General features: G+C 33.0%; 1 long non-coding RNA gene across 1 annotated transcript; it reads left to right on the top strand.

Annotated features, from left to right (window-relative positions):
• The first annotated feature begins 2452 nt into the window (after positions 1-2452).
• LOC107445090 (uncharacterized) lies at positions 2453-14970 on the top strand. The gene is made up of 3 exons (XR_011637262.2): positions 2453-2610; positions 12363-12539; positions 14857-14970. It is a non-coding gene; the product is annotated as an uncharacterized LOC107445090 (long non-coding RNA).
• The last annotated feature ends 444 nt before the right edge of the window (positions 14971-15414 follow it).

The raw sequence follows: 15414 nt of genomic DNA, 5'->3' as shown, positions 1-15414 counted from the left end.
AGCGTTTAAAGTTGTTGTTTCCTAATGAACAAATTGCTATTAACAGCATATTTTAAAATCAGGATTCCAAACTTAACCCAACTTTACAAATTATTGCTATCTAACAATCTGTAGCTAAAAAAGTGTCGATATATGGTTTAATTTCTTTTAATAATAAAACTTAAAGCTGAAAATTTTAAAATAAAGTATTTATAGTGTCATTTACGACAACTAGTTAAATATTTTTATTAGTTTAAAATGATATTTGTTTTAATATTATGGCCAAAATTTTTTTGAATTGATATAATGTGTTAATTGTGTAAAGTTTGAAAGCTAATTTCAAGAAAAAGTCGAACTTATTTTTACAGTGAGAATGATACAAGTTTTTCATAATATCTTTGCTTGCGATCTCCGAGATCTGTGTGCGGCGTGACGTCATCAGGTGTGAAATCGTAGCTTCAGCTCTAAAAGAGAGGAATGAACCAGCCCTTCTCTTTTCTTTCCTGATCACACTCGGGGTACATAGCTTATACCCTCAGAAAATTTATTAATCGCTTACTTCGATAAATGTGTTGTGATTTTTCTACTTAAAATATATTTGTCACTTATTATGCTCATATCATTTTGAAAAGAGTTAATAAAAAGTTTTGACAAAAATCATAGCAAAATAAATCATAGCTATAAAAATTTTCATGCATGATAGAAAAATTATTTTTCACTTACTTTTATTTATATAGAATGAAAAAAAATCAGATTATTTTATTACATGTATTTTTCTAACAGACTCATTCTAAATTTAAAATCAATGGTAGAGAAATTAAGCAATAAAAACAAACATACATTTTATTATATATCTGTTTTATTTATCAAGGACTTTTTAAATTAGATTTCTTATTTAAAATTTTCCTTCTAAAATAAGCAGTTAAGTATTCTTACATTTGATGTAGGTAAATGGTCAATTACATATTGCTCAATTAAAATATAATGTTCCGCATAAGAATTTTCCTTACGGACTATTATTTAACATAAGCGAATTTCATTTCATGAAAAATATTTCTTTCTTGATTAATTACGCAGGTTATGTTTATTTCCACACTTACAAAATGTAAACAAAACATCCCAAGACTTTTCCAAATAGTGACAGACGCGATTATAAAACACAATAAAAAGATACTACTTTTTAGACCCACTGGAAAAAGAAAGCGGGGAAGGCCGCGTTTGAGATGGGCTGACTCAGTGGAGTCTGATTTTCTCGCAATTAATGAAAAAAATTGGAGATCAAAGATAAATCGGAAGTCGTCGTGGAGAAATCTTCAGAGGAAGGCATTGGCTCACATTGGGCTGTCTGGTCAACTATGATGATGATGATGATGATGACAGGCGTGACTCCTTCCACCTGATAGGGTATATTCATCAACCAGGCAAAATTTCAGTGCAGATACATTCGATAAGCTTGCTCTCGCTCTAGTTTTGTTAAACCACGGCAAATCTACGTTTGAAAAGTGAGATCTGGTTTTTCGTTTAGACCGGGTTTACATGAACCACGGAACTGAGGTTCAAACTGCCGAGTTTAGACGGCGTTCCGACAATTCAGCCTATGATAACATTTTACGTTTTGGCTTTATGATCGGTTGACAGTTAAATTAACTACGTCACAAATGAAAATTTGACTAATTGTCGTGTAGCAAAATTTCATTCCCATTTTCCCACAATGGAAGTATTTTACCCTGACTGCTTTTTGTCACAATAGAACAATGCTAGTTCTCATACTTCAAAACTAATCACAAAATAGATTGATAATAATTAAATAGATATTTTAAAGTGGCCTGTTTCCTCCCCAGACCTGAGTCTCACTCTCAAGTCTCTCCTTTAACCAAGACGGCTTCAAACAGTTATTAATGCTATGGAGAAAGGATTTACGATATCTGTATTATGTTGTATGAAGATAAAACATATTGATTCTATTATGTTGTATAAAGATAAAACATATTGAAATGCATTTTAATTTCTGATTTCTGTTTTTATTTATTTAAATAGTGTTTTTTTGAAAATCTCATTTATTTTTTTTGCACAGTACTTTATAATAATATGCTTAATTCTTTTCAAAATATTTGATTTGGATTTTAATTTTCTGAATATATTTTTCGAGAGGTACTTTACAAATCTAGACAATCCTTAGAGTAGTTAACTTTTTAATTTTATTTTTTTCTTCCGAGTTTGTAAAAATAAAAGAGGTTTTTGCAATTTAATCTTATGATTGAATTACATTACATTTTATTGAAACACATTTCGTACATGATTCTAAACTTTTATTGAAGTTTAATGTATAGTTAAAAATGAGTAATATATATTAATGGGCAGATGTAGAAACGTTTTATATAAAAATGTATAAAAAAAACGTTTTATGTAAAAATTTTATGGGTTTAGTTTATTTCATCGTCACGTTATTGAAGAAAATCGATAAATTTTTTGATAACCTTCAAGAACGGAGCTATGATGCTATTATAACCATCCTATAAATACTTGGAGAGCATTTTTAAAAATTTTATTTTTCGATTAGCCAGTACAGCTAGTTGTAACATTTAATAGAAAAATTACACTATTTGGAAATTATTTGAATTTTGTATCATGGTAAGTATATGCTACTCTTTATTTGTCACTTATAAAGCAGTTTTCGTTTTTTTTTAATAAAATGTTAATTTTTTTATATATTTTTTTAAAAAGAGTGAAGTCTATTTTCACAGGTCTTAAATTTTCTAAATCTTTCTCTTACGGAAAATTTCTGCAACCGTATATTCCAATTGAGGAAATTCTATTCTGAATAAAAATATTTCAACAGTTTTCTAATTCGGACTACAATTAGGTTTCCACAGTCGCAGAGAAATTAAGTTATATCTGTAATTATTGGCGTCTTCTAGAGTAACTGAATAAGTAAGGATGATAGATGTTTTTCGTAAAGCCCTATATTAAGTAGCGACACGCCTCCATGTTGGTGATTGCAACTCTCTAGTGACCGCAACTCTCGATGTAGGAATAAGGAGTTTCTATTCTTAAATGTCACTTTTTATTAATCAATATTTTTATATTCTCGAAAATAATTGAAATATTTACAATTTCTTCTTTAAATTCTTTTCCCCTCTCTGAAATTATGTGTTATTTTTATTCTATTCAATGAAAATAATGCTCTATCTATAAGTTAAAACTTTCTTATTTCGTTTTTCATAATCTGCTATAACCTTTTTCTCTTTGAAATTTTTTTCAATTGGTTTTTTATGAGGTTAAAAGGGTGGTATGATTTGAGATTTAAATCATTATGGGCATTATTATCAGGGTTCAAAGAATTTTTTTTTCCCTCATAGACCAATTCTTTTTTTTTATTAATCAATACAAATTGTTATTTGATCTTTTACAATAAACAATTGCTAAAATTTTAAGCACAATTAGCTAAATTTAATATGAAATCTCAATTAAAATTTTAGATGCAAATAATAAACAAATTCGAAAAATATTTTAAAATTGCCATTTCATTTTTAAAATACTAAAATAAATGAAATTGTGTTTCTCAATTAAAATATAGTATTATAAATATTAATACAATAAATTCACTTGAGCAGTATTAAAATTTTCGAAAAAATTTCATTTTTTCAAAACACAATAATCTTGTCTTTAATTGTCATCTAATCATCAACTTATCGATATTACAAAAATACGAGTTTAGACCTTTTAATTTCTATGTATTCACTACAGATATATTATTTGTGTATTTAGAATATTGTATGGTAAATATTTTATTTCAATAAATAATTCCCTATATTTTAAAAAAAAAATGATTTTATCAATTGGATAGAGTAAAATAATCAGATTGTGAGGTATATAAAATGAAAAAATGAATATAATTGTTTCTAAATTAGTAAAAAGGTATTTAAATTGTACTTAATTTAATTCTTTAATAATTTGATGTTTTATTAATAAGTAATAATGTTAATGAAACATCTTTATAGAGGAAAATACTTACCATAACTATTAGCAGTGGCGTACGCAGAATTTTTTCAAGGGGGGGGGGGTTCATAATTTTGAGAAATTACTAAAAGAAATTCGAGTATGTAAAAAAGCACTATTACTTCCCAAATTTAGACAGCTAGACAATTTTGACTTTTTATTTCGACAACATTGTTTAGTTAAATTTTGTTTTTATTTTTTAAGTTTAAGAATATAATTTTTTTTTATAATAAGAGGTAAAATATTTTATTTTTATTAAAAAGTAGGAGTAAATCAAGCCAGAAAAAACTACTCATACTGTAACAGCTACCTAAATAATAACCATATAAATGTGAATATTCCATAGAAAACCAATGAATTTAACTAAAAAATGACTTACCAACAAATAGGGAATTAAACCAGTATACAAACACGCTAAAAAATTATTGATTTATACTGTAATATCCAAACGACGGGATTTTTTTGCAAGTTCGTTTAAAATGTCTTCGACAGCTGGGGTAAATTTTCTATGAATGCTTAAGAGCGCCAATCCATTCATTCTATTATTTCCCGTTGAGTTGCGTAAATAAGTCTTTAAGCGGCGCAAAGTCGAAAAGGATCTTTCGTTTGCACTCGTTGAAACAGGTAGAACGACCAATATTTCTAGGAGTTTGAAAATGTTTGGTGTTATATCTTTATTGCACATTCCAAGAGCATCCGCCGCAGTTTTTGGAACACTACCTCCGTCTTCACTAATCCTTTTTAATCTTTTATACCTGAGTTTTAGTTCAGACTTAAGGCTTTCTTTACAGGTATCCAAATCTCCAGCGTAAAATTCCACTAATGCTTCAAAAGCCTTTATGTTTGAAGGTTGGCAAATGAAAGGATCGGCAGGTAGAAGACACTGAAATCCTTTCAAAATATCACGATGCGATACAAATCTTAAGTTTAATTGTGTTATAAAATTTTCTATAAATGGAATAAAAACACTAACTCTGAAATATGTTTCCGGTGTCGATGAGGGAAAATTATCGCGATTTTTCTGTCTTCCTGTTATTCTAGGGATTTGCATGGAAGTGGAAGATCCAATGCTTGTTAGCATAAGAGAAGAAGAGCTGAATATTTCAGAGAATGTTTCAGTGGCATTTTCACGCATTAATTTTAGATCTTTAATGACATCTTCTGCAAGACTCACTGCCTCTATCAAATCTATGCTTGTTTTTTGTAGGTATCTACAGAGATGGATTGTTATGGTGAAAACTTTGTAAATGCACAAAAGAGATATTACGAACTGGCAATTAGATACTGTGCACAGTAAAGAATTAGCCTGGGTAGCTGATTCCTTATCCTTCCATTCTTATATTTTTTGTAGTGTTTCGGCGATAGGCTCGAAAAGTTCCACCACGGCGGTTACTGAGTCGTATCTTTCCATCCAACGGGTTGCACATAGCTGTTTAATTTTCTCCCTCTTAGAGCTGGTTTCCATCTCCTCTATTGCTGAAGATAGGACATACTGTCTTTTTGGCGTATTTAAAAAGTCGTATAATGTTTTAATTGTCCCTAAGCAATTTCTAATGCCAGTTATTTCGCATGCATTTGATACAGCCAAATTGAGGCTATGAGCAGAGCAATGTACATAGAGTGCTGATGGGACGATACTTCTTACGTGGGCTTGTACACCATTAATTTTTCCACTCATTGATGCAGCACCATCGTACCCCTGTCCACGTAACTTTTTTATATCAACTTTCATAGACTGTAATTGGTCTAATATTGTTGTTGCTATTGCTTTTCCGGTTAAGTCATGCACCGGAATGAATTGCAAAAACTGTTCGGTGATGCTAAAATTTTCTTTATCGACATATCGAACGCATAACGATAATTGCTCTATACCTGCAATATCAGTTGTTTCATCTGCAAGAATGGAAAAGCAAGTTGCATCATTAATCTTGCTGACTAGTTTTTGCAGGATTAAAATATTGCAAACCTCAATAACTTCGTTCTGAAATCGAGGGCTGGTATACTGAGCATTTTTTCTGCTTGTCTCTAAAATGTTCTTAAGAGTCGAATCGTTCTTACTCCGGAAACGAAGCAATACCCGAAAATTTCCGTCGTTCTCTTCACCTCGTTGTTCAGCAATTATTCCCGAATCCTTATGTCCTCTTAGAGCGAGACCTTGATTTCCACAAAATAGGATGGTTTCAATGATTGGAGTAATGTTTTTTCTATTTTCTAATTTTCTTCTGCTTGCTGCACTGTCAACTTGTTCATCCACAGGTTTCATCTTTCCAAATAAAATATCGTTTAATGTCCCAGCAGTTTCGATCGATTTTTTGTGATAAAGACATTTCTCGTGTTCAGAAAATCGCTCTACAGCATTTTTCCAGTTGTCAAATTTTACATTGCACAGTTGGCCTAAAGGTTGCTTTCCAGAACCGGCACCACTTGGGGCGAAAAGTACACAAAATTTGCGAGAAGCACCACCCTTAACCTCTGAATATGCAAGCCATTTCCAGCTATAAAGCCATTTGTACTGAAATGTCAATTTTCTTTTTCCTTTTTCAGTAAAAACAAATGCTGGATTGGGTTCCCAAACATTTTTAAGTATATCCAGTTTTTTATCCTCGCATGTATTATCTTCTGAAAGAAGTCCAATGTCATATGGGTGGGAAGTAACACTTTGAGGGCCGCTTTCACATTCATCAGATTCTGTTACGCTAGAAACGTTTTCTTCAACGGAAGTATCACATTTCTGTTCAACAGAAAAACTTACATTGGTACTAGATGCTGTCACCTCACTAATTTCAGGTCGTGATTTTTTCTCAAAGTAATTAAAAATTGTTAAATTCTTGCGTTTAGACATCCTAAAGATCCAAGAACAGCAAAAATATATACATATATATTGGCACAGAAATATCCACTAAGCTACGATCTCAAAGTTTCGAGCTGGAGTGAATAACTTCAACGAGCACAGAGTCTCCAAAACAAAACAGATTCAGAAACAAGCTCCGAAGGACAAGCGGCAGAGATAACTCTTAGTCTGACTAAAATCGAAAATAAATGTAACCCCCTTTCATATAATTTTTTTTAACCGCATCTACAAAATTCTCGAATTGTCTCAAAGACGACAGAACGTCTAGGATTCCAGACCTCGCGAATGCCAGCCAGTCTCGAAAACTATCGCGACTGGCAGGTCAGAAAGGAACCAGTGATCGGGGCTCGCCCGTAACAGTATCACGTGAATTTGGTTTCAAAAATACAACCCTATTATAGTAAATGTTTTATCAGTGTTCTGAGAAATACCGTGAGAAAAAAAAAGTTGGCATAAGGCAAATAAAAATATATAGTCTTAAAAAATAATAACCCGCATAATTTCTACTAAAATTTTTATTTTTGTCTGTATTATTTTGTAAATTCACTTTGTCTGAGCTCAAGGGGAGGGGGGGGGGTTAAACCCCTAAACCCCCCCCCTTGCGTACGCCCCTGACTATTAGTTTATTGAAATAGACACATTATTCTTTTATAAAATGAAACAAAGCAATTAAAATTTTTAATATAGACATTTTTCGAGACATTTCTTTAAAATTTAAAAGGCAAAATTCCACATAAGCAGACAAAATAAAGAACAATTTAAAATATAATGGGACAATTATTTTTTTTAGTAATGTTTAACATAAAATTTGAAAGTTCTTAGCATCGTTTAAAGTCCACTTATGTCTGCCAATTTTATGCAGTTATACTTTCCGTCATTCTTTATTGCGATCTCCAACAGGTAAGCGATTTAACTTACAGCCTAATTTTGACTTACTAATTTTGACACACAAATGCGTAGCAACCTATTTTTTCAACCATAATTTAAGAATATGAAACAAACAAAGTAAAAAGAAAAGCAAAAATATGAATAACAGATTGAGTACTATGATGTTTCACCATTGAAACTAGTCAACAAAATGGCGACTAATGGACCCATGCAGCAGCCAATCAAAATCGAAAGCGGCACAAAGGTCGAAGGGAAAAGAGTGACGCTACTTAAACTAGTTAATGTAGGACAGTGTTCCCCAATCCCCGGTCCACCCATTTAATTGAAATTGAATTTAAATTTCCAGGTTTATACCCCAAATTAAAAATATCTGTGTTCCATTAAAATTTTATTTATTTAAAAAAAGGGGCCCCTGGAGGTAGTGCCACAAATTTTTTAATGTTTTAAAAAAGTCCAAAAAGAAAAAAAAAGAAAACCACCTCAACTATTTTCTCGTTCAATTAGTTTTAATAAAAAAAAAATCAATCTTCATAACTGTAAATATCATAAATTAAACACGAAAGCGCGGAGCGAAATTTACATTGGAGCTAATGAAGAACTTCGTCTTCTCTCTCGATCGTGACGTCACGCACAGCTAGAGTGCCCAAAGAGGTGATCATGATTCCTCTCTACCGTTTTGTGGTGTGCTTCATGCGGTTTGTTTGTTTTTTGTAAAGAGACGGTGTGTATTGCACTTCTCTTTGCTCACCGGTACTTTCTCATCTTTAAAAATGCTTGGTGTACGTGTGTATTGTGTTTTTTCAACTTTAACCCACAAATTAGCAGAAATGAGTACGAAACAGACGTCGTTCGAAAGTTTCCTTGGGAAAAAGAAAAGGCTCAGTGAAGAGACAGAAGAGCCTTCAACATTAAGGAAACATGCAAATTTTAACAGACAATACCATGAGTCCTACTTGAAATATGGTTTTGTCGGGACAGGTGATTCTCACGAACCAAAACTGATCTGCATAGTTTGCGGCGACCAACTCTCTAATGACGCAATGAAACCTTCAATACTGCTTGCCACTTGAACGCCAAGCACCCTGGATTAAAAAACAAATCCCTGGAGTATTTAAAAAAAAAGAAACGGGAATATGAAGGACAGAAGAAATTTATGAGGGCCACCACATCAATAAAGGCGAATGCACTAAGAGGCACTATATTTGGTGGTTCACCGTATTGCTGAAGTTAAAAAGCCATTCACCAGTGATGAAGAATTAATCTTGCCCGCCACTAAAGACATTTGCCGTGAACTTCTAGGAGAGGCTGCTGTGGAAAAGATAGCACACGTGCCTTTGTTGGCTAGCACTGTGGCTAGGTGCGTTGAGGAAATAGCCGGAGACATTGAGACGCAATTGTTGGAGAGGATTAATGCATCACAGTGGTACGCACTCCAGGTTGGCGAATCTACAGATATTGGCAACAAGGCAATACTACTTGCTTATGTGCGATATCTATATCAGGAGGATGTGCACGAGGATTTGTTATGTGCACTATCTTTGCCAACCAACACCACAGGAGTAGAACTGTGCAAGTCACTGGATGGTTATATATCAGGACAACTAAAATGGTCCCTTTGTGTAGGCATATGCACAGACGGAGCTGCTGCCATGACCGGACGACTGTCTGGTTTAACTGCTCTGAAGTTACACCTGAGAGTGAATCTACACATTGTCTCATTCACAGGGAAGTGCTAGAAAGACGAAAAATGCCACCGTATTTTAACAGCGTATTGATTGATGTCGTTAAAGTTATTAACTACATCAAAGCACACGCCCTTAACTCACGCCTGTTTGAGCAGCTTTTTGAGGAGATGAATGCAGAGTACAGATGCCTTCTGTTATACGCAGAAATGAGATGACTATCTAAAGGAAAATCGCTATTCAGAGTATTTGAATTGCAAGAGCCATTGCAAAGATTTCTCTTAAAAAAGAAGTCACCGCTGGCAACACATTTCAGTGACAAAGTATGGGTCACCAAACTGGCTTACCTGTGGGACATATTGAACCTGCTGAATGAATTCAATCTGTGCCTTCAGGGGAAAATGACAACTGTTTTCAAGTTGCTGGACAAAGTAGCTGCATTTAAAGTCAAACTGGAGTTGTGGGAACGGCGCGTGAACAGAGGGATTTTCGACATGTTTCAGACATTAGAGGGGATTTTAGGCGAGACTGAGCCTGAGCATTCGTTCTCCCAGTTGGTGCATGATCACCTGCCTTTTCTTCTAAAAGAGTTCGAGCGCTACTTCCCAACCACAAAAGACTCACGAACTGGTAAGAAATGGATCTGCGACCCATTTGTCAGCAAATCGGGTGAATCTAGCATGTCTGTGCAAGAAGAAGATCAACTGCTGGAAATTGCAAATGACGGCGGCCTTAAAACTACGTTCGAGACTACAACTCTACCGGTGTTCTGGATTTAAGTCATGGCAGAATACCCCGAGATTGCCACCAAAGCACTTAAATCTCTATCGCCATTTCCGACAACCTATCTGTGTGAAGTGGGGTTTTCTGCAAAAAAAAAGTAACATCAACCAAAACAAAGCAACGGAATAAACTGGACATAAGCAACACACTTCAGGTGTCATTGTCTCCGATTACGCCCAAATGGAACCGTCTCATTGCAAGGAAACAAGTTCAGGGTTTTTATTGATTTAACATTATAGTAAGTTAAAATGTTAAATCACTTTAGATTTATTTTTTGGTGCAACTGTACTCCATTTTGAAGGCATGTTTAAAAACAATTAAATTAAAATTAATAAATCAAAATAGTCTAAATTATAAACAATCAACGTCCCCCCTCCCCATAGGACAGCGGTAAAATTATCAAACGTTGACAGATCCGCTGTGATTAAAAGGTAGGGGAATACTGATCTAGGGCTTTAGTTTCTCGTTCTTATTTCGCAATATCTATTTCGCTTTAAATTTCCTGCATAATTCTGCATTTTTTCTTCAATCTGCGCTTCAGCAATAATAATATTTGCTTATAGTACCAAAATTATTTGTTTATTTGTGCTTTTTATATTGTTTCGACATTTTTTTACATCAGCACAAACGTTATTTTACTCCTTTTGGATATATCGCAAACATGCTAAATTTCTTACCTTTATTTTATAAATAGGATTTATTTTCATAGTTTATTATCTTATTACACTGCTGACCACCGTAAATGCAACACCCTGATCGAAGCATGCAAATAACATGAAATTTACAACATGCATTATCGGAGGTGAGATATGCAGCAGCGCAGACGCACATTACGCGCGCCTGTGGCGCCACTCCAAAGCGCTATTTAAGGCTTGGAGATTTTGACGATTTCAAATTCGGCAATTGTGTTTTTCTTGTGGTTTTTTTTTTAAAAAAAAGCGATGAATTATGCCTAATAGAAATCAGCGATCATCTTTTGATGCAGTATCCGAGTTCGACAGAGGAAGGAAAGTGGCCTATCGAGATTGTGGATTATCTTTCAGGGAAATCAATAGTCGTGTTGGACGAAATCAAACAACTGTAATGCGGCTATGTGATCGTGGGATGCAGGAGGGTACGACGGACCGACGTGTTTGATTGCATCCACCTCAGTGCACCACTTCACGTGATGACAGACGAATTGTGCGCATGGCAGGGACTGATCGCTCAGTCACACCACAAACCACAGCCCAGCACAATCAGTCTGTAACGCATCATCTAGTGTCTGCGCGTATCATTCGATGCCGTTTAAAGCAGAGTGGTCTGTCCGCAAGACGTCGATTGCTTCGTCTACCCTTGACGCAGAACCATAGACGTCTCCGCCGCCAATGGTGCAATGAAAGAAGGATGTGGACTACAGAATGGAATGAAATTGTCTTTACTGACTAGTCACGCCTCTGTCTGCAACACCACGATGGTCGCATTCGACTCTGGTGACACTGTGGAGAGAGGATGCTGAACAGCTGCGTTATGCACCGCCACACTGGTCCTGCACCGGGTATTATGGTATGGGGCGGTATTGGATATCACTCTCGCATAGGGCAAATCGCAATCATAGGGCAAAAGCACCACCAGCCGCAGGGCGACTAAATATAACGATAGTCTACCAATCACAACCAGATCGCCACCTTTTTTGTTGACAAAATGCTCCCTATGTTCATTTTATAATTATTTTTTTTTAATAAATATGTGATTATTAATATTTTGAGTTATTGTGAAAATTACTTTATTTCGTGCTTCTATATAAAAAGATTTCTTCATTTCAGGAATGAACCATGTTATATTTACCATATTTTGCAAAATGCTTCAGAAGAAGTGCCTCCTATTATAATTATTAACAATTTCGTTGATGTCCTCAATTTCGGAAAAAATGGCTTAATGTTTTGAAACGTGGCTACTGCTAAAATGCAACAAGCCAATGACCAGTAGCATAATTTCCTCCTTTTTTTGTAACTGAAGCACAAAATTCTGTCTCTGCTATGCAAACTTTTGTCTAGGAGATGCTAAATTATAAATTGTGTTTTTTTAGAATATAATTAATTTAGTATTTGTAACAATAATAAATTTGGAAAGTGAAAATTTGAAATAACTGCTTCTATTTTTTTGCACTTCGAAATTAAATTTATTTTGTTAAATTTCAGACTAATGCAAGGTATAATAGTGGACGCAGCAAGAAGGAAAGAAAGCACTTGAAACAAGTTAGGGTTGCAAAAGAGACCACTTTTTTCCAAAAAGAAGGGAATGTGCAAAATTTGATATTGATGCAGAAAGCAATAGTGAATAAAGTGGATATATAATTAGATCAATATGGTAGTAAGGTAAGTGCAAATTAAATAGACAAAGTGCAAATTGAATGCAAAGGAAGTGCAATGAATTGAATAAAAACAGGTTGAGAAAATAAGATCACTTAATATTTTAACGCATTTAAAAATGTATTTTGTGACTGATATTGAAACAGTGATTTCATATATAAACTTGCTGTTGAACTGGGCTTTGACCTGCAGAAACAGCGCACTTTTGATTAAGTAAACTGTGTGCACAATATGAGCAATATAGCACGACATATCTTCCTTTTCAGCTAAGCGAAAAAAATTTATAATGTTAAGTTCACATTGAAAAAAAAAAAAGATTAGTTACATAAATGAAAACTGACAAAATATTTTAAACAGCTTTATTATAATTGTCTTAAATTATTTATAAGCTTATCGTTACCAATTATATTCATTTTAAGTAATGGTTTCTCAAATTTGAGCAAAATAGCTCCGAAACAAATATAGTCGAATTTGTAAACCCATTATTGAGTATAGTGACGTGCTCAAAATTGAATAGTTTAAAAAAATGACACATCATCCTCAAATGTGACGAATATCAAATTTTATTAGTTTATAACTATCAAATATTCTAAACGAAAATGTAATCAGATAAAAGTTAACTGCCCTTACCTTCAATCGAAATTTATCTCAATAAAAAAGAATGTCTTTAGGTCGTTAATCAACACTTTACCTTCCAGACATGCTTATTTAAAATTGAAAACGGATTCTCAGAGCTGTTTCACTTTTAAGCGTGTCACTATACTCACTAATTAGTATATTGGTGTTTTCAAATTCGATTATACTTGTTTCGGACGTACTTCGGCACATTTTTGTGCAATTTTGACAAATCCTTTTTCCCAGTGTTTACAGGAGATATTACTGCGCGTTTGAAAATAACAAATCCATCAAAATAATCATGCTATTCATAGAGAGGAAATATTGATGATGTGCCATTATTCATGAGTAAAAGTATAAAATTTTTATATAAGTGTGTTTTTAAGGAAAGGCTCACTGTACCCAGTTTTCACTTATACAAGGTGTTTTATAAAAGGATTGAAGTATAATAGGCCATGCAACTTTTATTTAATTGCTTTTATGTGAAACATGTTTGTTGAAATGTAACGAAAATATTCCACTGGTTTCAAAACGTTCTAGTATGGACAATTAACCCTTTCGCCGCGACTATCAAGCAGGAAATTGTAAAGTTATTGGAATAATTGAAAAGTTCTACAGTAAAAAGCCTTTTATTTATTTATAGAATTTTTTTTGTAAAAAGTCTTTAAATGGTAAATAAATCCTGAAAAAAATTATTTAAAAATATAATTAAGAAAAAATTTAAGTAAATAAAGTATGTGAATAAAAATATGTGAAGTATATGTTGTTTATTTACTTAGTACATTATCAAAGAACATTCATTATTTAAGTACATTTATTATTAAGGACATTATACGCGCAAGCAGGAAATGCTTTCTCTTCCCGGTCAACAAACCGGCGGACCAAAGCGTTTCCTCTCCCGGTCATAACGTATTTGTGATAGTGTTCTAAAACGTTTCACGAACAATAAATTTAGGCACCAAATTAGCATTGCATCTCCATACGATTTGAGATTCTTCTAGATTCGATATTCTACTCAATATGAGAATCATATGACTCATATGCACGTGGTGTTTGATTATGTGTATAAACACGGGCGAAAGGAATGTTTTTAAATTATATGCTTAAAGATGGCTTTTTAAAATTAACACGTGGTACAACTCTGATTCAAATTATTGGAATAATTGAAGAGTTCTACTGTAAATGGCCTCTTATTTATTTATGTATTATTTTTTTTACTTTCTTTTATTGAATTACAAATTTGTCAAATCAACCCTGCATGTTTCATTGTATTTTTAAGCATTGAAAAAGTAAAAGTCAATAATGTCAAAAGTCTTTAAATGGTAAATAAATCCAGAAAAAAAATTATTTAAAAATATAATAAAGAAAAATAAAGCATGTGAATAAAAAATATATGTAGTAATATATTGTCAATTTACTTCAAGTTCATTATTAAAGAACCCGTTCATATTTAGGTAATTTTGTGGATTTAGGCTTAGCAGCAAAAGACCCTCCGGCCCTGAGCACAGGTGCTCACAAAAGAGACTCCAGGCCTCAGCAATAAGCGCGTTACCGTCGCTACTCGAAAATGGTGAAAGAAATGTGGGATAGAGAATACACTCTATCTTCTATGTATAATATTTCAGAATAAATACTTAGGATTTTTTTTCATACTTAATACTTTTTCCTCCACTAATACTGGAACTGATGTTATTATTTATATTTTTAGGAAGCTACACTGAGAAGAAATCCTCTATCTGCTACTTGTTGAATAAATGTATGCCAGACGCTAAAAATATAATAAAAAATGCAATACATAAACAATAAAAACATCATAAGAAAATTTGTGTGTTTAATGTTATTTTCAATGACAGATAATATTTGACCTCTAAAGTATCCTAATAAGTAGAGCTCGGATTTTGATGACCTAAAAAATTTCAATTAATGCCCTTAAAAGGTGCAAAAAATGCCCTTACAAACTGCAAAAAATGCCCTTAAAAGTGCAAAAAATACCCTTAAAATGCGAAAATTGCGCTAAAAATGCCTTATGACATGACTTAAATAGAAGTAAAAATATTGAACTAAAACAATGTCTTACTCTTTAGAACTATTATGAGTCGTTTCAAAAAATATAAAGCAATGCAATATTTGTTCTACGTTCATTAAAGTTTGAAAAATATGTTTTATATCATAAAATAACAAAAAAAAGGAAAATATATTGACTCCAAAACATTTTCATTTTGTATAGAAATTAAAATGAATATAACAACTTCCAGCTCATAATATT

Source organism: Parasteatoda tepidariorum, chromosome 7, assembly GCF_982258835.1.
Source record: "Parasteatoda tepidariorum strain Cologne lab strain chromosome 7, Ptep-v5.0, whole genome shotgun sequence".
Classification (NCBI taxonomy): domain Eukaryota; kingdom Metazoa; phylum Arthropoda; class Arachnida; order Araneae; family Theridiidae; genus Parasteatoda; species Parasteatoda tepidariorum.
The sequence above is the reverse complement of the archived record's forward strand: the minus strand, read 5'-3'. Positions and strand labels throughout refer to the sequence as shown.